We start from the raw sequence: 23,557 nt of genomic DNA on the forward strand, positions 1-23,557 counted from the left end.
CTCGCCTCGCCACGCCCACCTTCCCTCCCCTTCCCCAGCCCGGCCGCCCGCGCAGAGCATTGTGGGACACAAACAAAGTGCCCCCAAACAGGCTGGAGTGAGCGGAGCGGCAACGGCGGCGGCGCCGGCCCGCACGCGCGCGGCGGCGGCTCCCTCCCAACCTCCCCCTCCCCTCCCCTCACTCCCCTTCCCCTTCCCCACCCCGCCCCGCCGGGAAAACGCGAGCCGTCGCCGCGCTCCCCAAACCGCCGCCTGCCTTCGGCCAACCGCCCCCAACGGCCGCTCGCGCGCGGCTCCCCGGGCCCCGTCGCTCCTCCCCTCTGGCCCCTCCGAGCGCGGCGGGTGCTTCCCTCCTGCCGCTTCGCACTCTCCCACCTCGTAGGCACGCTGCTGGTCTGCCGCCATGCCCCAGCCACAGACTGCCCACGGGCCTAGGCGCAGCGGCCCGAGATAGGGTCCCCTCAGCCTCCCGGGGGAGGAGAGAGGCAGCGGGCTGCGCGCTCCGCCCCCTCCCCCCGGGCTGTCGCCGCCGCCGCCGCCGCCGCCACCGCCACCTCGCCGCCTCAGCCTGGCGGGGTGGAGGAGGAGGAGCAGCAGGCCTCCGGGCCCCCGCACCGCCGCCCGCAGGTAATGGGGAGGGGAGGGCGAGCGGGGACCAGGGTTAGCTACTCGGCGCCGCTCGTGCTTTCGGGGTGCGCCCGCCGAGGGGCTGACACCACGCGTCCCCCATCTGGGCGCTGGACGGGAAGGAAAGCCTGGTCTCGTCACCCCAATCCGCTCCCGTAGCACACCCCACAGGGTTCCCTCCATGGCATTTAATCCTTCGGGGAGGAGACTAGCCTTGGGCCCGGCAGTTCAGGAGAAATTGCCCGGCTCTTCCAGGGCGCTCCCCGTCATTTGCACGCCCATTTGCCCTGCACCGTAGTCCAAAGAAGGCGGAGGTGTTACCTCTCACCTGGCCGTGCCTCGGGGAGACTGGACTGTTTTTCCCCTTCTCCCCTGTTGCTTTTTTTTCTGTTGCTACTGGGAAGGAAAGGATGGCACTTCTTTAAAAAAAAAAAAAAAATGGAACACCTCTCTTGTTTTCCCTACCTGAGGATCACTCCGTCGAAGTCTTCTGCTGGCCTAACCCGAACGAGGGGTTACCTGCGAGTGAAATGACAAGTACGTTAGAACTGAAGGAAGGAAATTGCATCTGCGTTCTGTGACTCTTAACCAGAATTTTAGAATACAGCTCGATGCTTGTGTACTTGGGTGGAACTTATAAAAATGAAGAATAAAATTTAAATGTTTTCAACATACAACTAGATTATGTTGAGGTTAGGAAAACATTCCCCTTGACCTTCTTTTTCTTAACTGTTTTATTTGGGTATAGATTAATACCAAAATCAAGCTTTAAAATTTGACAGACACCGATTTGGACAGGTAAAGATTTTTATGATTTCTTTCGACTAAAGTTTCAGTTGAATTAGTGGATTTAAAAAAAATTACTATAAAAATCTTTGTTTTCCCCATTTCTTGAGATTGCCAGTGCACTAGTAATTTTTAACTTTATCTTAACTTTAATTTTGCCTAGGGTAGTTTCCCTATGGAATGTGAAAACAATAAAGTAACATTTTCCTCGTATTGTATTTTAGAATGGTTACATTCCTAAATTATGAAAACCAGAAAGATCTATTTTGTAAACAGAAATACTGCAGGGCATTTTACATGTTATTTAATTCTCATAACCTAATGATTTACATATTATTGAGTTTTATAGATGAGAGAAACTTAGCGATATTAAGTAAAGTGCCTTAGGCCACACAACTAGTAAGTAATAGAGGTGAGGTTTGTACCTAGATGCACTCTCTGCTGCACCTCTCAGAACAGGTAACCTTTCATTAAAATTTTATTATGAAAAACATCAGTCTTAAGGAAGTTGAGAAAAACCATACTCCACTACCTAGATTCAGTGACTAATTTCTTTGCCATATTGTCACCCCCTTTTCTCTTTGTGACCTTTTTTGTGTAGCCATTTGAAAGTACATTGCAAAGATTGACATTCAAATATTTCAGCACGAATTTCCTGAAAATAATGACATTCTCTTAACCACAGCATCAACACCTTTCTAAATTAATTTGTATACAAATCTACTCAGTATTCAAAAGTCTCAGAGAAAACATTCCCCTCAGCTATTTTCATCCAAGATTAATGCATTGCATTTGATTTATCTTTCATGCCTTTCAAAAAAGAATAGTACCTAACCTTTTTTTTTTTTCCCCTGACAAATAACCAAGCCATTTATTTGTGTTGTGGAATGCTGCCAAATTCTGGACTTGTCTGTGTCCTTAAAGTATCATTTAGTTTATTCCTCTGTCCCCGTGAATTTCCTGTTGCTAAAAGTTCAAACTGAAGAAAAGGTTGATTAGCTTAAAGTAAAACTTTCTTGGGCAAGAATATTTAATAGGTGTAATGATAACTGCATCATATAGGTGGTGGATACTGTATTATGACACTGGATTAAAGTGATGACTACCTTATCTGCTACAAAGATACATCCTTTTTCTGACTACCTTATACCTTAGTCTAGTGATTTAAGCACTGATTATTGTTGCTTAAGTTATTTTATTGGAAATGTCCATAGGGAAGATTTTCTTTAACTGGAGGTAACTAAAGTTCCTGAAAATGCATAGTAAATGCTTAATTTCTTCCCTTTCATTATCGATATTTAAAGAAGTTAGGAAATACAGCACCTATCTGGTAGCAAATGAGGGTTTTTTCTTTCTTGTAAGGGTGGATACCATTATGAACGCACATGTTTCGTTTCATTCATTTTTTTAATAACCATTAATATTTTTTTTGAATGATCAAAGTGTCCCAAATTTAGACAGTAGAAACCCTTTCAGGCTAGCTCCTGTGTCTTTTTGACATTCTGTTTACCTGTAGTCTTGGAGTACTTTCTGGCATAAGATAACCCAAACTTGCCTTGTTACTTTCTTTACTCTAGAGTTCTCTCTTCACTGTTCATCCTAGGAATGTTGGTTCTTTTACTGAAAAATGGTAATAGGAACCAAGATCTGAATGTTTGGCATATTCATTTCTAACAGAGTGTCATTGCTTCTGATTCCTCTCAGAAACAAGATGTTAAGAATTGTTCTATGCTTGCTTATTTGTTTAATCATAAATTCATAGTAATAAATCCAACTTGAATTTAGCATAAACTTTTTTCTTTCATGCTCTATTTCTCTTTTGTCTTAAACGAAAATTGGCATGCCTATTAAAGTTAACATATTTGTTTTATCCTTGTACATAGTCATTTTAAAATTACCAACCAGTTGCTACTACTGTAAATTTGAGTGAAGTTTAAGATTTAGCAGTGGCTTGTGTCCTGACATTACATGAAGGATGTATCAGCACTTAAGTATATTCAGCAGTAACTTGAAATACTTTGGTTATGTAACCAATTTCATGATTCGTGGGTTTCATTTTTTTAGTTTAGAGTTTGCTTTTTTAATTTAAATCTTATATTTTTTTAAAGATTTTTTAATTTGTGCATACAGAGTTACAAGTCAGAAGTGCAGGGGGTGAGAGGATTCACCAGAGACAAAGTGGGGAACAGAACTGACAGATTGACAAAGTACACTGCTGAAGGGAGCAGCAGGAGAGGCAAGAGAGGTGTGCTGCACCATGTGGGTCATCTCCCTGGCCGGGGATCAAACTTGAGCTGAAGGCAGCTGCAGCCAGCTTCACAGTGCTGTGCTTTGACCTGTTGTGCCACCATAGAAGGCCCTTAAGTCTTATATTTTAATGTGTAGAACATGGTTCAAAAATCAAAATAATGTTTTTAAAGTATACTTAAAGAAGCCTTACACAAATGTGTTTTTAAAATAAAGGATTCTTTACTTTTGTCATAGCTTTTAATATCTAATACATTCTCTTATATCTTAACTGCAGAAGGATTATCAGTGTTATTTACTTGAAGTGATATAGTAGAAATTTTAAACTTTGCAGTTAGATTCTGATTTTTCAGAAAAGAGAAATCATTGATTAATCTTTAGAGATGAGCATTGAAAATCATGTCTTTAAAGTTGACAGAAGTTTTGATGAATCCATCTACCTGTGTACCACACAGTAAAACTAACATACATACACTATCAGCAAATATAAAAGGCATTTGTACATATGACCAGTGGAGACAGCAAATTTTTTGGATTAGGCAAAATTTGATAGAAACTACAATTATGTATTTAAATGAGTTAACAGATAGGCATTTATCAGTCACCTGTTACCTGTGTGCTAAAAAAGCAAAAGATGGGCCCACAGTGTGTCTTCCTCTTGTCATACCACTGCTTTTTTTTTTTTTTAAAGATTTATTTATTTGTTCATACAGAACTGGGGTACAGGCCAGAGGCTCAGGGGCGGTGAGAGGCTTCACCAGAGACAGAGTGGGGAGCAGAACAGGCAGATCTACGAAGTACACTGCTGAGGGGAGCAGTGGGCGGTCAGGAGAGGTCTGCCACACCGTGTATCCCCTCCGGGGCAGGAGGGATCGAACTCATGCGGAAATGGCTTTAGCTTCTCAGTGCTGTGCTTTAACCCGCTGCACCACCAGGGAGGGCCGTCATACCACTGCTTTTGATAGCAGAGTAAATATGTTTCTTTAGTGAGTCGAGCTGGGGAAATAGAGTTTGCATATGTTTTGCAGGTTTTGAACACCCCTTTATGGCATTGTTAATCTCAGTAAAATAGATTGTCCAATATTATATGTAAAAAAGAATGCATACCAACAGTAGCATTGGTATGTCGGGGTTCGCATAGCAACTAGAACCTGCAGTGGTAAGCTGAGTGCACCAATACAATGATGATCATTGGTAATATTTGTTGAGCCCTTTATAAAAGCCAACACGCTGCTAGTAAACAATTTATATATCATCTCATTTAAATAAGTATTTGATATTCCTCATGGTATCTCATTTTACAAGTCAGGACACTGATTTTCAGGTTTCAGACAGTTAGCTATACTATTACACCTCACAAATAAATAATACTTTTATACCTCACAAATAAGTAAAACACAAAGTTGAACTCATTGAATCAAAGAAACTACATGAGTGATGTTTGTCCTATAACAACTGATGATTGCTTGCCAAGAGCCCATGTGCTTGTCATACCACTTTACACATATTTGATACATCAGACCTTAAGAAACTGTGTTTAGACGACCATTTTAATGGGTGTTTTCAAAGTAGGTAGAACACACGCACAAAAAAAAAAACCAAGATGGATTGGTAGATACATTGACTTATAAAAATAACAAAGTATTTGTTTTCTGGGGCATGTTGGAATTTTCTAATACCTTTACAATAGGAAATGCATGGTTGCATGGTGTGTGTGTGAGAGAAAGGCAAGAACTAGATAAAGTGAATCATAAGGATTCTCTTTAATTGTGAACTTACGGGTATGGTTTCTTTAGGCTACAGGCTTGGTTTTATCAGGTAGCTACAGCAGCCTGAGGCTGGAATGTTGAAAGATAAAGAATGCTGGGTACTTCATAACATTTATTTTACATCTTATATTCTGTTGATATCAGTGGCTGACTTTAAAACTTCCACAGCTTGTTTACTCTGCCCAAATTTGCTAGTTTTCTTGCAGTTAGATAGGTGATAAAAACAAGTATAGTTTGCCTTAAATTTAGGGTTTGTTGCAAATTTTGTCTTTTTCCAGATCCTTTGTTAAATTTCCCTATATTCCCCCTTAAAAGAGACCATCTAATAATTTTTTTTTCTTCTGACTTGCTTTGCTTAGCATAATCCTTTTTAGCTCCATCCATTTGCTGCAAATAGTATGAGTTTATATTTTTTTGATTACTGAGTAGTATTCCTGTGTGTATGTGCCACATTTTGATTCATTTATCTATGTGGAGGTGTTTAGGTTATTTCCATATCTTAGCTGCCGTAAATAAGATTGCAGGCTTCCTTTCGAATTAGTGTTTTTATGTCCTTTGGATATATTTCCAAGAGTGGAATTACTGGATCATATGGTAGATCCATTTTTAGTGTTTTAAGGATCCTCCATATTGCCTTCCATAGTGGCTGGACTATTTATAGTGGCTGGACTAGTTTGTATTCACAGCAGCCCTGTAGAGTGGGTTCCTTTTTCTCCACATCCAGTTTGTTTTCTCTTAATATGGACCATTCTCACCCATTTGAGGTGGCATCTAATTGTGATTTTGATTTACATTCACCTAATTATAAAATTATGTTGAGGAGGGGGAGAGGTCTGAATGGGGGAGAGGAGAGCAGCAAGGATAGCAATTAAAACAGTTACCCTACTGATGGTCATGGGTGCTGCTGTGGTGGGAGAGTTATGTTTTGGGCACTTAGATTTTTATATCTTCCCTATTATAAATAGTGCAACTATAACCATTTGAGTGCAAATTTATTGTTGATTTAGTATTTTTGTATTCTTCTGGTAGGTACCTAAGGAGTAAAATTGCTTAGCCTTATGGCACATTGATTTTTTTTTTTTTTTTTAAAGATTTATTTATTTGTACATATAGAACTGGGGTACAGGCCAGAGGCTCAGGGGCGGTGAGAGGCTTCACCAGAGACAGAGCCGGGAGCAGAACAGGCAGATCGACGAAGTACACTGCCGAGGGGAGCAGCGGGCGGGTCAGGAGAGGTCCGCCTCGCCATGTGGTCTCCTCCGGGGCAGGCGGGATTTGAACTCATGCGGAAGTGGCTTTAGCTTCTCAGTGCAGCGCTTTAACCCGCTGCGCCACCAGGGAGGGCCAGCACATTGATTTTTAATCTTTTGAGAAACCTCCATACGGTTTTCCATGTGGACTGCACCAATCTGCATTCCCACCAAAAGTGTAGGAGGTTTCTTTTTTTCTCCACAACTTCACAAGCATTTGTTGTTTCCAGTCTTATTTTGATTTTGGCCATTCTCATGGGTATGAGGTATCTCATTGTGGTTTTGATTTTCATTTTCCCGATGTTAAGTGATGAAGAATATTTTTTCAATGTGCCTATTAGCCATCTGTCTTTGGAGAAATGCCTTTTTAGCTGCTCTGCCCATTTTTTGATTGGGTGGTTTCCTTTTTGCTGCATTGTAGGAGTTCTTTGTAGAGCTTTGAGACTGGTCCTTTGTCATATCAATGGTGTGTGTAATTCAGTAGGGTAACTGTTTTAGTTGCTATCCTTGCTGTGCGCAAGCTTTCTAGCTTGATGTTGCCCCAGTTTATATTACCTTGTTTTCCAAATCCACAAATAACATCTCTGAAGTTTAGTGATGGAGTGTTATGCCACTATTTTCTTGTATATATCTTATGGTTTCAGGTCTTACATCCGAGTCTTAACCTATTTTAAGCTGATTTTGTGTTTGGTGTGAGGGTAGCGGTCAACTTTCATTCTTTTACATATGGCAGTCCAGTTTTCCCAGTATCATTTATTGAAGAGGCTTTCCTTGTTCCAGTATATATTTTGGCTCCTCTGTTGTAGTTTAGTTGTCAGTGTATGTGTGGGTTTATTTCTGGGTTTTCAGTCAGTTCCATTAATCTGTGTGTCTGTTCTTGCTCCAGTACCAGGCTGTTTTAATTATTATGGCTTTGTAGTATAGTTTGAGGTTTGGAAGTATAATGCTACTGTTTTCCTTTTTTTTTTTTTTTTTCAGCATAGCTTTGGCTATTTGAAGTCTTGTGGTTCTGTGTGAATTTCAGTAATGTTTGTTTCATTTCTTTGAAGAAAGCCATTGAAATCTTTTTTTTTTAATGCTACCACATTCACAAATGAAATAGATAGTATTTTATGCACCTCATAACTGCTAGAAAATTTATCTCCTGTTAAACTACAGCCAATGCTAATTTTTCTTTGTTCTTTATTGAGAAAATATCTTGGTTTACAAGACAACATGATTTAGGTCTTTGCTCTTTATATTAGAAATATTGTACTCCATTTTAGAATTTTCAACTATAAGCTGGAAATTTCTAGAATCTTAGTTACAGGTTTTAAAATAGTGATTGTATACATGCCTTTAAAAATACAAAGAATGCTATATTAGATTTATATTACACTCCTGCTTGAAGGTCACATTAATTTCTTTACTAACATTATTAGTGCCAAGCATGACCTTAGCTAGCACACTTTTTATGTAACTGATCCTGGAATAAGTACTGATTTGTATCACCATGCTATTTCACCTTGATCTTAGAAAAATGTCTTAGAAGAGTGAAAATTTTTGTTTGTACTTATCAATGTCTTATTCTTAAGAACATTTTCTTTGCTTCCACATTGAATATATTTCCATTTTAGTAATTTTCATCTATAGCTGAAAAACACCTTAAAATTACAGATGATTGAAATCCAATCATTTTTAGTATTCTGTATTCCTATCCTTATACAGGTACTAAATAGTATGTATTTCTTTATGTTGACATGGCTTGCTCTTCTTTATTTTTTGATGCCATCAAGTTATATATTTGTGTAGTTTTGATGTATTCAGCATAACTGCAAACTTTTTGGGATAGCATTTTAATTAATGCTGTGAGTTTCTGGAATAAGACTTTGGTGGAACTCTATCTCTAACTTCGGAAAAAATTCCTTTTTTAAATTATGCTCTGTTATATATATATATTTTTTTAAGATTTATTTATGCATACAGAGTTGGGGTACAGGCCAGAGATGCAGGGGCAGTGAGAAATGGGAAGCAGAACAGGCAGATTGACAGAGCACACTGCTGAGGGGAGCAGCAGGCAAGACAGAAGTTTGCTGGGTTCATGTGGCCAGAGGTTGAACTTGTGCTGAAGCTACTGTGGCTAGCTTCATAGTGCTATGCTTTAATGCATTGTGCCACTATGAAGGGCCCTAATTCAGATTTTTAACTCAATAACCAACTGATATTTACCTATTCATAGCAAGCATAATGAGAACTAACCTTTATTAACTATTTTATTTGTGTTCTCTGATAAAATTGGGACTCTGACCCAAAGAAAATAAAGTATAAGCATTTTCAATCACTTATTTTGCTTTCACTTTATTTTACTTTTTTATGTATGTGTATATATGTGTGTTCCTCTCTTATTTTTCCCTCCCTTTTACGTTTTGACTACCTGGGTTTAATTTTTCTTAGCCTTTTATTTTTCTTCTCTCTGCTTTGTGACTTCTATCACTGCTCATTTCCTTTTTGTGTCTTTTCATTACTTTATGACTATAGTTTCTATCTTTGGTGCCTATTACTTGTCATATAAACCATACATCTAAGATAATTTTTTTCTATTTACATGAATTGCTGCCTTTTTTCTTTTGGCCTACCTGGTATTGTTTCTTATTTTCTTTTGATTTTCTTAACTGAGTTTACTTAGCTTTATTTTGAGAGGCAGTACAGCATAGTTTTAAGAGCACAATACAGTGTGGGTTCAGTCTAACTGCAATACTAGTGGCATACCCTTGGGCTAGTATCTTAATTTCTTTGTGCCTTGTTTTTCTTGAGAAAATGAAGATAGCAAGTTATTTTATATTGAAAGTTTGTGTAAATGTTCAATTATTTACTGTGTAAAAAGTGCTTAGAATAGGGCTTCCCTAATGGCACACAGGGTTAAAATACAGCACTATGAAACTATCCATTGCCACTATCCATTGCCACTGCAGCACGAGTTTGATTCCTGGCTAGGGAGCTGACCCACATGACACAGCAGACTTCTCGTCTTGCTCTCTGCTCCCCTCAGCAATATATTTCATCAATCTGCCTGTTTTGCTCCCCACTCTGTCTCTGGTGAATCCTCAGTGCCCCTCACCCCCAATACTCCTGGCCTATACCCTAGTTATTGTATGCATAAATAAATAAATCTTTAAAAAAAAGTATAGTGACAGGTACATAATGAGTTATGTAAATGTTAACTGTTAACTGATGACTAGATTATTATACTTCTTAAAAGTAGTCAAAGTTTTGGGCCCTCCCTGGTGGCGCAGCGGGTTAAAGCACTGCACTAAGAAGCTGAAGCCACTTCCGCATGAGTTCGATCCCCGCCTGCCCCGGAGGAGATCCACGTGGCGTGGCAGACCTCTCCTGACCCGCCCGCTGCTCCCCTCAGCAGTGCACTGCATTGATCTGCCTGTCCTGCTCCCCACTCTGTCTCTGGTGAATCCTCTCACCCTCCGCATCTCTGGCCTGTACCCCAGATCTGTGTAAATGAATAAATAAATCTTTAAAAAAAAAAAGTAGTCAAAGTTTTTTGGTTTTGTTTTTTTTTTTTAGTAATTCATTGAGCTGTAACTGTAAGTCATACTTTATTGCTACTGTTGCTTTGTAGCTCCAGTTTCAGTTCACTTCTTAGTGTCTCCATGCTATCCTTCTGTATTTTTTTTTTCTTTTTACATTTCTTTGTCTGGGTCAAAGACTCCCAATTTTATCAGAGAACACAAATATTTCAATTTAAGTCTAATTCTTTCCCTCATGCACTGAATTCAGTTCTTTTTAAATTATTCCGGAACTTTATGTTATCTATTATTACCTGGGGTGGTGGTGTTTTTTTTTTTTTTTAACTTTTCCTATTATTTCTGTGAAACTTTACTCACAACACCTATATCTTTTATCACTACATTTATGTTTGTGTATACAGGCGCACACACACACAAACACACCTGGGAGAAATAAAATTCTCTAGTTTCCCTTCTATAACAATATCAGAATCCTCCCTTGAGCACTTACTTCCCTTCAGCTAACCCACTTGATCTGTTAAGAATCAGATTTCTTTAGATTGAATTGTTAGTAACTAGTTTTCATTTCCTTATTTCTATATATTCTTATCTTTGTCTATTACAATATAGCATCTAATTCTACTATCTCTCCTAGTATGCTAGTGTAAGGTTACCAGATTTTAATTAGGAATTGCACTGAATCTGTTCATTGCTTTGAGTAGGATGACAACTTTGACAACGGTAACTCTTCCAGTCCATGAGCAGAAAATATCTTTCCATATCTGTGTCGTCCATTTGTTTTAACAATGTCTTGTATGTTTTTTTAATATAGATTCTTTACCTCCCTTGTTGAGTTTATTCCTAGGTAAGTAGGTAGGTGTATTTTGTGAATGATACTGTTTTCTGGATTTCTTCTTCCAGCTCATTATTTACATTTGGGCCGGCAACTGATTTTTGTGTATTCTTTTTATGACCTTCTAGTTTACTGAACTGATTTGTTTCTATTAGTTTTTTCAGTAGAGATTTTAGGATTATCTTTTTTATATCATCTGCAAATATTAATAGCTTTCCTTCTTTCACAATTGTGGTTCCTTTCATCTCTCTCACCTTACTGCTCTAATTGGGACTTCCAGAACTATGTTGAATAGTAGTGGTACATGTGGACATCCTTACCTTATAGCACATCTTTTTGGAAAGTTTCCCATTTTTCACCATTGAGATGATGTTAGCTCCACGTGGTCATAGATGGCCTTTTATGTTGAAATTTATTATGTTCCGTTTATTCCCAATAAATGGATTTTCATTATAATTCAAGGATTTTCATTATAAATGGATGTTGAATCTTACCAAATGTTTTATCTTTTTTTTTTCCCCCTGTTCACAAAGCCATGGTTTTATCTTTTAACTGATGTGGTGAATAATATTGATTTTTGGATGTTGAACCACCCTTGTGTTCACTGGTATAAATTTACTTGGTCATAGTGTATAATCCTTTTAATTCATTATTGGGTTTCAGTTGCTAAGATTTTTTAATTTGTACCTATGTTCATTAGGGAAATTTGTAGTTTTCTTTTTTGTGTGTGCTCTAAGTTTTGATATTAATCTTGATTTCATAAAATACATTTAGAAATTTCCTTAAATTTTTGGGTTTTCTTTTTCTTTATATATATATTTTGCATCATTGTTCATTCTTAAGTTTGAGCTGGAAAGGTATTAGCTTATCTTTGAAGGCTTGATAGAACTCATTTTTTAAATCATCTGGTCCTAGACATTTTGGGAGGGAGATTTTGATTATTACTGCAGTTTCCTGGCTCATGATTGGCCTGCTCAGGTTTTCTATTTCTTTGGTATTCGTTCTCAAATGACTATATAAATTCTAAGAATTTGTTCATCTCTACTAAGTTATTGAACTTATTAGCATATAAATCTACTCATAATAATTTCTTAGTCTCTGAATTTCTGCAGTGTCATAACATGTTTCATTTCTTATCCTATTTTTGTTTTAGTTTTCTCCCTTATTTTCCTAGTGAGCCTAGCTAGAGGTTTGTTTTGCCCTTTTTTTTTTTTTTACTTGAAGAGCCACCTTTTGGTTTCATAAATCTTTTGTGCTGTCTTTTTGATTTCTACTTCATTATTTCAACTCTTTCCCTTCTATTTTTTTGGCATTTATTTTTACTTATTTATGCAAACAAGAAATGGGGTGCAGGCCAGAGGTGCAAGAGGTGAGCGTATTTACCAGAGACAGAGGGGGGAGCACAATAGGCAGATTTACTGAAATCCACTGCTTAGGAAGCAGCCTGCAAGACTGGAGAGGTCTGCTAGGCCATAGGTAGGTTAGCTCCCTTACCTGAGGTTGTATGGAACTCAGGCAGCAGCAGAGAGAGGATAGTAGCTCCACGACTTAACCCCTAGGCCACAGGGAGGCCCCTGTTTTGAACTTTTATTTTTTTATCTTCTACCAGTTTGTTCTCCTTTTTATTATTTACTTGTGCTTTTGTTTCCTGATGTGGACCTATATTGTTGTAAACTTCTTTAATAATTGCTTTTGTTATATGTCCTGTAGGTTTTTGAAGTTTGTGTTCTTGCTGATATTTGTCTCGAGATATTTTTTTATTTTTTCCTTTGATTTCCTTGTTAACCCAGTATTTCAGTAGTGCATTTTCAGCTTCTGTGCTTTTCTTTTATTAATTAAAAAAATTTTTTTTTTACATCATTCTTCATTTTGTGCATTTTTTATCTCGGTTTTAATCCCTGTAGACTTGCCACCACCAATTCACCCATGTGCTATCACCATTGTCCTGTGTACTCTTCCCACTCCAGTTTTGATCCTGTTCCCCTCTCCACCTCTGTAGAATGCCTCTGGTATATAGTTGTTCGTTTATCTTTGCTTTTACTTTATTACAATTGCTTTTTTTCCCCCTGATCCTTTACACTCCTGTATGAATGAAACCATCCAGTGTTTTTCTTTGTTTTATTTCACTAAGCCTGATCCCTTCCAGCTCCATCTATGTTGCTGCAAAAGGCATGGTGTTATCTTTTTTGATGCTGAGTAATATTCCATTGTGTATATGTACCACATCTTGATCTAGTCATCTATTTTTTGGGCATTTGGGTTAATTCCACATCTTCCTTATTGTAAATAGAGCAGTAATAAACATTTATGCTTTCTTTTTGTGTTTGATTTCTAGTTTTATACACTTAATGTTTAGAGAAGGTGTTTAGTATGATTTCAGTTTTTATGAATGTGTTGATACTTGTCTTATGACACAATATGTAGTTGTTCCTGGAGAATGTCCTTTGTGCATTTGAAAAAAAATGTTATGTTGAGCTTTTTGGGATTGCAGTGCCACATACATATATTTAATATAACATATATTATAGGTATATTATAGGTATTGCCTTTTGCAGCAATATGGATGGACCTGGAAGGGATCGTGCTTAGTGAAATAAGCCAGAAAGAAAAAGAAAAATGCCTGCTCATATTTATGTAAATATAGGTACATAAATATATTTGTATTATTATATCTTTATATAATATTATGATGTGCATATTATATGTATGTCATATATGTTACATATGACATATATATAATACATAATAAGAAGTGGTAATGTTGGGAAAAAATATTTTGGTTATTTCATAGTTCTGTATTCTCGGTGTCCAAAATCAGGGTATTGGCAGATTTGGTTTCTTCTGCAGGAAGGAAACTTTGAAAGAAGGATCTGTTCTAGGTTTCTCCTTACTTTCTGGTAGTGTTTGGCTTATGGCAGTGTAACTCCATTTTTCACATGGTATTTCTGTGCTTTCTCCTTTTTTGTAATAGACAAGTATTCTTCCTGTGTGTCTTCCAGTTTCCTCTTTACCTAAGTAGATTCTAATAATTGCATTTTTACTTGATTGCTTTTGTTAGACCCTTAAATGCTAGGTAGGGGTAGGATTTCATCATATCTGTTGTGGGGAAAGATTGTTCAGTGTATAACACATTTAAGGCTGATAACGTACAAAGACATATTGGGTAAATGTGCTTCTGTACACATTTTTAAAACATATACAGTGGAACACTTGAGTACTTGGTGTGAACATTTAAAAAATCTTTAGGGGGGGCCCTCCCTGGTGGCGCAATGGGTTAGGATGCACCACTGCAAGTTGGCCGCAGCCGTTTCAGTGAGATTTAGATCCCTGGCCCCCGAGGTGATCCACATGGAGGCTGCTGACCTGCAGAGGAAGAAAGTTGATAGAAGCACCTGCATAGGCACAGGTGGGCAGTAGGACTGCTGCTATACAAATAACTGATCAGAGTCTTCTGTGATCAACATTTTACCAGTTTGAATGAAACCTGGTACCTCTCTTTAAAGTCTCCTTACCCTCTCCTTTTTATAATTGTCTTAAATATTGTGTGTGTGTGTGTGTGTGTATCCAATTATATCAAACATAATTTAGAAAAGTCAGAGGACTTTTCTAAATATATATATATTTAGATATATATATTTATATACTTTTTCTAAATATAATATATATATATTTTTTCCCCCAATTAATTCTTCCTTCCATTTCAAGAACTGCATGTAGCCACCCTTTTTTGGGTGGACCTGCTGAACAAATTCTCAGTTCTAATTCTAAGATACCTTGATTTCCCTTTTATTCCTGAAGGGATTTTTCACTGGATATAGATTTCTTGGTTTACAGTTACAGTCTTCTGAGTATTTGAAAGGCTTTGTCTCAGCCTTCTTGGTCATGTTTCCTGATCAGAAATCCTTTGTTATTTAAATGACTTTCTTCTTATAAGTAGTGACTCATTTCTTGCTGCTTTCAAGATATTTCCTTTGTCTTTAGTTTCTAACAATTTGATTGTGGTCTGTCTGAGCTTGGATTTTTAAAAATGTATCCTGTTTGGGTTTGCTAAACTTCTCAAATCTCTATGTGTAAGATTTTGCCAAATTTGGGAGCTTTTCAGTCATTTTTTGGGTACCTTTCCAGCTCCATCCCCTTTCTTCGCCTTTCAGAACTCTGAGGATGTTGCATGTGAGATCTGTTTAATAGTTGCTTAGGCTCCTGAAACATCATATTGTTAGTCTTTTTCTCTCTGTTGATATTGAGTTATTTCTATTCTATTCTCAAGTTTCTGTCCTGTCATTCTTTTGATAAAGCTTGTTTCTTGAGTATTTTATTTTCAGTTAAATTTTGTAATAGCTTTAGGATTAGTATATTATACATACTATTCACCCATTTAAAGCAAACAGTTATGTGGGTTTAGTATATTCCCCAATATGTGCATTGTCACAATCAATTTTTAGAACATTTTCAGTACCCATAGAACCCTGAGCTATCACCCCCAAAACTCCCCATCTGCTGAGCCTTAGGCAGCCACTAATAAAGATAAACTCCATTTCATATAAATGGAATCATTATAGGATATGGTCCTTTGTAACTGACTTTATCACTTGGCATAATGTTTTCAGATTTCATGTATCCATTCTTTATTTCTTATTGCCAAGTGATATTCCACTGTATGAGTAAACATTTTAATTTTTGATATACTTTTGGGTTATTCACTTTTGAGTGACATAAATAATGCTACTACATGTTTCATCTGGACATATATCTTCAGTTCTCTAGGGCATATGCCTAGGAGTAGAATTGTTGAATCATGATACCTCTAAGTATAATCTTTAGAGGAATTTACAGAAGTTTTCCAAATGGGTTATACTAATTTATATTTTACTGGCCATGTATGACAGTCTCTGTTTCTATCCTCACCAACACAGAATTTTAAGTCTTTCATTCTAGTTATTCTTATGGGTGTGAAGTGCTACCCATTGTAGTTATTGTATTTTTATCTTTTATTCCTTTTTTTTTTTCATGTGTTTCAGGGGTGTTCACAAGTGTTTGCTGAAGCTTTTTTTGGTGACAGCTGTTTTAAGATACTTATCTAGTAATTCTGTGACTTCTCACTGTTGGTATCTATAAACTCTTATTCAGGTTGAATGTGAATTATTAAATAATAAGAAAGCAGAGATTGTCAAACAGGAAAAAAAATCACTAGCTATATACTAGATCTACAGGAGACTTTTATTTATTTATATATATTTTATATCATTGTTTGTTTTTAAACAATGTTTACTTATTTTCCTCAGGTGTAGTCTCCATAGAATTTCCACTACCAGTTCACCCATGCGCATCATAATAGCCCCCTGTGCCCCTCCCTCCCTCTTTCCAATTCCTCTCTCTCCTCCCCTGCAAGATTACAGGATACACATTTCAGATTCACGAACATAAATTGCAAGTAAAAGGATAGAAAAGGATAGCATGCAAATAACTTTTAAATAAGCTGGAGATGGTTGTACTAATATTATAGACCTTGACAATAGATAGTGGGGACAAATTATAATGATAAAAGGGTATTTTCATCAGGAAGATAAATATTGTTGTACTTATTGACAATACATGGAATAAAAATGGTCAAGTAAGAGACCACAATTTGATAACTTCAGTACATCACTCTCAATATAGAACTAGTGAGAAGATCTATGGGAAATAGACATCATAAACCAGCTAGACCTAGCTGACACCCATAGAACAATGTACTAGGCCATAAGACAAACCTTAATGAATCTCAAAAGGTTCAAATAATGCAAACTATGTTCTGAGACCATAATAAAATTAGAAATCAGAAAATAGCAGGAAACCATTCTGGGAAACCCATAAATAAGTGAAAATAATACATCACACTCCTAAATAACCATTGGGTCAAAGAGGGAATCAGAAAATGTTCTGAGGGGAACAAAAATGAAGATACAGCATACTGAAGCTTATTATATGTGGCCATCAGTATGCTTAGATGGAAATTTATACTTGTAAAATGCATATATTTAGAGAAAAGATCTCAAGTTAATACCCAGTCTTTCACCTTAAGAAATGGAAAAAGAAGAGCAAACTAAAACGGTAAGGGAGGAATAAATAATTATGAAATAACATGAATAAATGAACCATCAAAAATAAAATTAAGAATACATTTTTATGTGAATTACATTTCAATAAAGTTATAAAATATGTAATCATGTTAGTTCATTAAAAATTAGCAGTAATTGCCTGACATTAAATTGTCAAAAGCTGAATTCTAATTATCTCATTTTTTATGTTAGTATAAAGAAGATATGCACAGTATGGTTGCTTGATGAACTCTAATCTTTTAATTTATAAGTTCCCTATTTTAATTCTTCCTTTATTGCTTTTATTCCCTGTTGTAAGTTTTGAAGAAAACTTTCCTATAAAATTTCTCTGAGTCTAGACTTTGCATCTCAGCGGTGGTTTAATTTACTTATTCTTGTTACTGCTGTATTTCTTGTAAATTGATAGTTTGACCTAGAAATTTGATCAGATTTTATTCAGTATTTTTTGCAGCATTTTTTGCAGTATTTTATTGCTCTTTTTGTGAAGTCATAAATCATCGACTATCAATGACTTTTCATGGAGTGGGTATGCAGACATGACCATCTTATTCTGATGGTTTCTTTCCATACTAACTGGACGATTCCTAGAAAGAACAGTAGTCTTCATGATTTATTTGACTACCCAAAGGTGCCATTTGTATTAAGCTAAATAAAACTTTGTTTACTCTCATTAAACCAGTTTTCAAAATAATTATCTGGCTTAAATAAAGGATTGGGGGAAAATAATAATGAATAAATAACCAAAATTAACAGGCAGCTATAAATCAGAGATATACTACAGAGAAGGGGAAGAGAGAGGGATCAGAAGGGTTGGGAAGAACACAAAGGAACTATGGTGATTATGTGTGGGTAATTGGTAGTGGGAATTTTATGGGAACTACACCTGGGAGGATAAAGCAAGTGTTGCACAAAAATGAACAGTGATGTAAAATATAAATAAACTAATTATCTGGTTTAACAGCATCTTTTACAGGTGAGAAGATAACCTTGTTTCTGGTGTATATGAACTCATGTGTTTAAACATATTTCATGTGTTGCAGTTTTATTTCCAATTTTTTTTTTTTTTTTAAAAGATGTATTTATTCGTACAGAACTGGGGTACAGGCCAGAGATGCAGAGGGTGAGAGGCTTCACCAGAGACAGAGCGGGGAGCAGAACAGGCAGATCGACGAAATACACTGCTGAGGGGAGCAGCGGGCGGGTCAGGAGAGGTCTGCCTCGCCATGTGGTCGCCTCCGGGGCAGGCGGGAATCGAACTCGTGCGGAAGTGGCTTTAGATTCTCAGTGCAGTGCTTTAACCCGCTGCGCCACCAGGGAGGGCCTATTTCCAATTTTTGGTCATTGGTAACCTCAAATTGACATTAATTTTGACTGCCCCCCCCCCCCGCATCTTTTGATAACTTCATTGTTATCAAATGCTTCAGGTACATTATTTCAGTATTTACTGCCCCAGAAGTGTAATCACCATTCCCTTAAGGATCATGATTCCTTTTAGTGGAAATGGATTATGGAATCCAGTTTTGGTATTATGAATATTTAGTGCTGAAGATAAACTTAATTATGATTTCATACTGAAGTTTTATCTCACATTCAAGACTCACTCAAACTATAACTTTTATCTTTTTGCCTCTGACAACTACTTTAGCAAGAAAAGTTAAGATGTTTCATAACATGTATTAGTCCATTCACATATTTACTGTTACTTTGTATATAATATGCTAAGTACTGGATAGGATCAACAGATAAATTGATTACATGACCATAAACTGTTTTCACTGAATCCTTTTGCTGTAGTAGTCCAAGCATCTCACAAATTGCCTTTGTGAGCCTCTTCCCTATACATTCTTTACATGTTTTCAGTTATAAAAAAAATTCAGCAGATGAAATTTTTCAGTAACTTAGGTAAAATGCAATATTTAGGTTCAGCTCTAACCTCTTGGCTGCACTCCAAACCAGAATGGGGATTTTCATACATAAATTTATACTTCTTTCTCTTACAAGTATGTAAAGTTCAGTATGCCAAAAATGCTTCCTTTTGTCATTAACCCCTATCAAAACATCCATTTATTCTGTCATTCTATTTGGAAACCTAGGGTCAGATTCTTCTCTCTACTTATCCCCCCACCTCACCCCCAGTGTGAAATCATGCCAAGGTGGTTTTTGCCTCCTAAGTATTTCTCAGATGTAATTTTTTTATCCTCACTGCCACTGACTTAGTTCTGTTTTATTGTGTACTTGCTCAGTTGTAATAGCCAACCTCAAATCTACCTTTTATATTGTCATCAGAATAATTCTTTTTAATGTGCAGGTATGGCCAGTAAATATTACTACTCAGTGTCATGCCTATTGAGAGGTCCTTTACATGATAAAAATATAAGTAGTTTACACAAAGTAATATTCTGACCTTTGACTTCCTATGTAAAACTAATATTATGCCACTTTACCTTAGGTAAGTGACATCTAAAACACCTGTATTAAATCTGCTACATAATAAACAGCCTCACATATATATGAATTTCATATATACATATTTATGTGTATACATTGTTTTTGTAAACAATTATATATTTATATATAAATAAATTACACCTAAAAATTCCACCTAAGAGAGGCATCTTACACCGAGATTCTCCCGACCCTTAACCTTTTTTATCCTTGATTGATTTTAATTAGAATATAGGGTGGAATGAAGTAATCACAGTTTAGTTTTAGCATAAATAAAACCTTATTAGTATCATTTGGAAAGTTTGACCTCCAGTTTTGAAATGTAGCTGGCTATTTAAGCAGGCAAATTATTGCTTAGCAAGTTTTCCTATTCTTAGTTTGTAGTTTTTCACCTCAGTCACTATATATATTACACCATGCACACCATCAAATGTCAATTTATCATCAACCACCAACTAATTCAAATAATGTCATTTCACTCCAAGTGTTATCACAATATATGATAATCATATCATATATCATAGTATTTCCAAAATTGTATTTGCCCATGAACCTTTTATTACAGAAGATGGCTCTTGAGTTTCCACAAACATGTTGAGCAGTGCTCATAATAAATAATGGCAATTTGGTACTTCCCAGTATAATTGTCGTCTTCCTCTCTCAGCTATGTATTTATCTATGTAACTGTTAATCTACAGGGTTAGCAGCAATTAATGGTTATAGAGTATTCAAGAGGTAGATTGTTACCCTTTTTTTACTGCTGAAGAAATTGAAGTACAATTTCGTGATTTGCATAAGGCCATAACAGCAAGCTACAGATGGCAGAAACCAAAATGTAAATCTATCATTCTCAATCCACTGTCTGCTCTCAACCACTCTTTTTCTTTTACATAGTGTTAGGATATAGTAAGCATACTTTCTGGTTGGACCAGAGTTTAAGTCATATCTTATTAATCTTTGGAGAATTTTCAAGTGTGACACACATTTTCCATCAACTTGAGACAAAGAGCAAACACGTCTCAGCCTTTTTCACTTGCAGGGTAATAGGGAGTAGGATAGGGTCTGGAACTCATAACATACTACTGATTATTCCTTTCCTGATATTTAACACTTTTGACACTGAAGGTGGGTATAACTCAAGGTAGAAAGTTTTCTACTACCCCTCCCTGAATAAGTGGCTTTCTGCCTCTCATTAGAATGGAGTGTCTGTTGTTTGGTTTCATTTTAAAAGCCCTGTAGCACATGTTTTTCAAATATGCTATTTAATCTCTTTTCTTCATACCTCTATTCATGCAGATGGTCCCTAGATTAAGACTTTCATTTCCCCTGAAGGCATGTTTCCTCCCTGAACCACATGATCCCAGCCAAATACAAGGTTTTGAAGTCAGTTTCTGAGGTGTAGCAAACTTTATATGTAGCCCTCCCGTTTTCTTCCACTTTGATCTTGTTGTTTATGGAAATCTGAAGATGTTAAATTTACTTAAACCAGTCCTAAGCTCTACCTAGTGTCTTATTATGATTACTTGTCTTATATTTGAACTATTTTTTTTTTTCTGATTATCATCAAGACAATTATTTCAGATGCCTTCACTGGCTGTCTGGGCACAGGGTTTTTAGGCCTTTTTGGCCTTTCTATAACTGTGTTATTATACAAGGAAGAGCCCCAGATTAATCCTTTTGTCTGCTCATATTAGAATATTAAGTGATCTTTTTATATTCACTGATTAGAAATCTGTAGATATTTTTCTTTCCTCATTGTCATACACATTTACCTGCATAGGACATTTGAAAGGATGTCTGTATCATGAAGCGTTTGATGTTTGAATTGACATTGTTCCTTAAATGTGCTGACATTTAGAATATTTTAGTGTCTGTTAACAATTTGTTTACTTTGTTCAGGGAGGCACATCAAGATGGTACACTTTCACTGAAATAGTGTGTGATTCCATACTATCCTGGAACTGCCTTCTGCTTATCACTTAGCAAAATCTATTTTCAGTAGGTCCTGTCCTCTGTAATGCCTCTTTTGCCTTCAACATTCAGAATTAAGTATTCCATTCTCTACTGTAGCACACCTCTTTAGTCATAAGCATATATATCTTCTTCATAAGGGCTGTAAGGTTATTGAAATCAGTGAAAATGTTTTATTTGACTATTACATCTTCAAATAACATCATTTTACTTATCATATAATTTGATGAGGGTGAATATGTCAGTTCCTGGCTGGGACATGTATGGCATATACATGTTTTCCTTATGTTTTGGAAGTTCTCTCCAGGGAGTTTTGTTTCTTCCCACATCCCAAAGTTGTGCATTTTAGATTCATTTAGGTGTCTACATGGACCCAGTAGGAGTGAATTTGGGGGGTGGGGTGGGGACATGGTGTATGAACACGACCCCTTCCCGCTTTGTGCCCTGAGCTGCTGGGTTATGATCCAACCAACTGTGACCCTCCACTAAAATAAGCAGGTTGCAAAATGAATACAGATGATTGTTTAATATTAGAACTGTTTTATATCTTTATTTAGAAGTTTGTGAAGTTTCTGCAGTGTTTAGTCTGTGGTGGTAATTGGTTTAGTTACACATTTTGACTAAAGACAGTTGCCAAGAACCTTCTGACAGTTTTAAATGAGGACTTAACTACTCTACATACATGTTTCTTCTCTTTAAGTACCTCACATCTAATGAGCCAGTTATTTATGTTTTTGATAATACAAATTAAATCAGCAGGGTATGATAAAACTATTAGAATATATGAAATAGTGAGGTTAGACCTACTTATAATCCTACCATACCTATCAGATTGTAATTCTGGGAGCCAATCTTACAGGACATTGAGAAGAAAGAATATTCAGAACTGAGCAAGTTGGATTTCAAGGATGTTAATCAAATTTTAAGGAGCACCTACAGGGCCCCAGCCAGGGAGCTGACCCACATGTGTAGCAGCAGACCTCTCCTGTCTTACTTGCTGCTTCACCTCAGCAGTGTGTTTCAGTAAATCTACCTATTCTGCTCCCCTCTCTGTCTCTGGTGAATCTTAACCACCACCACCACCCCCACAAGCCACCCCCCACACACACACCTATGATCTACGCAAAAATAAGAAAAACCTTCACAGTGATTGCCATCTTCAGATTTGAAAAGTTTTCATGAGGAAAGGAAAAGTAGACCTCTACTCTGACTATAGCAGTTGAGTCAAGAATAATTGAAACCCCAAGGTTTCACAGCAGTATGCTGGGTGTTTAAGAAGTGTGTAAAATCTATTCATTACATTTTTTCACTCAATAAATACTTTTTCTCACTCAATAAATAATATTCATTGCATTTTTTTCACTCAATGAATAATTCATTTAATGCCCAAACTAATCATTCATCCAGGTCCATTAGTCATCTTTAATATTCTGTATTGGTGGCTGTATACTTGAGGCATTTGAAATCTCTTATCTACAGGTAATTTACAAAAAGTGTCTCCTCATATTTGCTTTGTTTTGCATTTTAGTACTAATTTAAAATTTAATAAAATAGTTACATGCATAATTGTGTTTTTACAGTGTAAAAAGTGTGATTTAAGAATCAGAAGGCTCAGATCTTAGGTTTGGCTGTCATTTGTTAGTCATTAGCTTCTCTGCAAAATAATTTTCTTAACCTTCATCAAGGGGTTAATATGAACCTCCTTGATCTCACATAAAGATTGTAAAAAGAAGGTAGAAGAAAAATGCTCTACAAATTAAAGCATTATTAGATTTGCTAAATTAAAAGTATTTGAGAATGTCAATTTTTATAGTTTTGGTAAATGTGAAATGTGTGCTGATAAAGACAAAACCAACTTTTTTTTCTTTAAAGATCTATTTATTTATCCATATAAGAATTTTGGGGAACACGTCAGGGGTAGGGTGGAGGGAATGAGGATTTACAAGCTAGAGTGGGGAACAGAACAGGAGGACTGACTGAAATTCACTGTCAAGAGGAGCAGTGGGCAAGT

The 23,557-nt window shown here is 36.6% G+C and overlaps 1 protein-coding gene across 3 annotated transcripts in view; it reads left to right on the forward strand.

The window, feature by feature from the left end:
* The first annotated feature begins 219 nt into the window (after positions 1-219).
* Positions 220-23,557, forward strand: part of ZBTB44 (zinc finger and BTB domain containing 44) — a 53,965-nt gene continuing 30,627 nt past the window's right edge. For all 3 annotated transcript variants that reach the window (XM_012729871.1, XM_012729872.1, XM_004689090.2), the window contains exon 1: positions 220-627. The gene's annotated coding sequence lies outside the window, so the exon portion shown is untranslated. The remainder of the gene's footprint in view (positions 628-23,557) is intronic.

The sequence above is a fragment of the Condylura cristata genome, unplaced genomic scaffold (genome assembly GCF_000260355.1).
Source record: "Condylura cristata isolate star-nosed mole 26May11 unplaced genomic scaffold, ConCri1.0 scaffold00025, whole genome shotgun sequence".
Lineage (NCBI taxonomy): Eukaryota > Metazoa > Chordata > Mammalia > Eulipotyphla > Talpidae > Condylura > Condylura cristata.